We start from the raw sequence: 1,196 nt of genomic DNA, 5'->3' as shown, positions 1-1,196 counted from the left end.
TGTGCAGCAGGAAGTTACTGTCGTACAGTGTTTGAAAGGACAGAATTAAAAAACTGCAGGGTTGTTAGCTTGGATGGCTAACTGTAGAAAACCTGATTCTTGACCAAATCGATGGGAAAATCAAGCTTGGAGATAGAAGTGGTGGGTACACTTCCGCTAATCTGCTAACAGCGGAGCAAAGTTTTTGTTTCGCACTTTAGCGTTCAATAATTCACATTTTTATTTTACTGTGCCATCTTATTCTGAGACTTTTTGTTGGTAGAGTCTTATATATAGGAAAACGGGACTTTATCTTTTACAGTTCCAGTAATGCCAGAATTAATAATAAATAATAAAGACTTTATGGTATTCTGATTTAATAATGTCATTATATTAGTTGTGTTACCACCCCCACGCCGCTAGAGGCAGTAGCAGGCCCGAAAAGATGAGACTAAGAAGTAGATTTAGAAGTACACAGAAAGCTGAGGCGCGCTTATGTAAATAAAAGAGAGAAGTTCAAATACATGCTGAGAGTGAAATTCCTTCCCAAAGATGAAGCTATATCACAGATTTAAAAAGAAAATAAAAACGGGAGTCCGTGGATAATATAGGAAATAGCGCCCCCTTCACTTCTGGAGTGCAATGGTCCCATTTCCAAATAAGGTCTGAGACTGACAGCGGTCCGTCCCGCCCCTTCCTGTTTGCTGCAGCGAGGTTCTTCTCTCTAAACCAGACAACAGGAAGTAGTTAGGGGATGATGGCGCCACGTGTTTTTTAATGACTTATCGCGTGAACGAAGTTATCTCTGTGGGATTTTATTTAAATTTATTAATTTTATTTACTGCAAATGTGAAGTTTTGTTTTTTCGACATTAGCGGAATATCGACAAAATTTTGCGCACATTTGTAAGGAAACGCAGCCGGTTCTGATCCACACTGTCAGAAAGTACCGATGCCGGTTTAATCACCATGGCAACACCAGCCAGCTGCCCTCTGATCCTATTTGGACCGCAAAGTATGAACTTTATCGATTTATTATGTATTAATTTTAATGTCAGCTGGAATAGTTTTTCTTGGAAGCAAAGCTTTAAGGAAATTGTTGGGAATTTTATTTAATGTGACGTTCTTATCAAAACGGAAGTACACACCCTTTCACACGCACACACACACACACACACACACACACACACACCCCCACACACACACACACGCAGTTGC

The sequence above is a fragment of the Xiphophorus hellerii genome, chromosome 7 (assembly GCF_003331165.1).
Source record: "Xiphophorus hellerii strain 12219 chromosome 7, Xiphophorus_hellerii-4.1, whole genome shotgun sequence".
Classification (NCBI taxonomy): domain Eukaryota; kingdom Metazoa; phylum Chordata; class Actinopteri; order Cyprinodontiformes; family Poeciliidae; genus Xiphophorus; species Xiphophorus hellerii.
The sequence above is the reverse complement of the archived record's forward strand: the minus strand, read 5'-3'. Positions refer to the sequence as shown.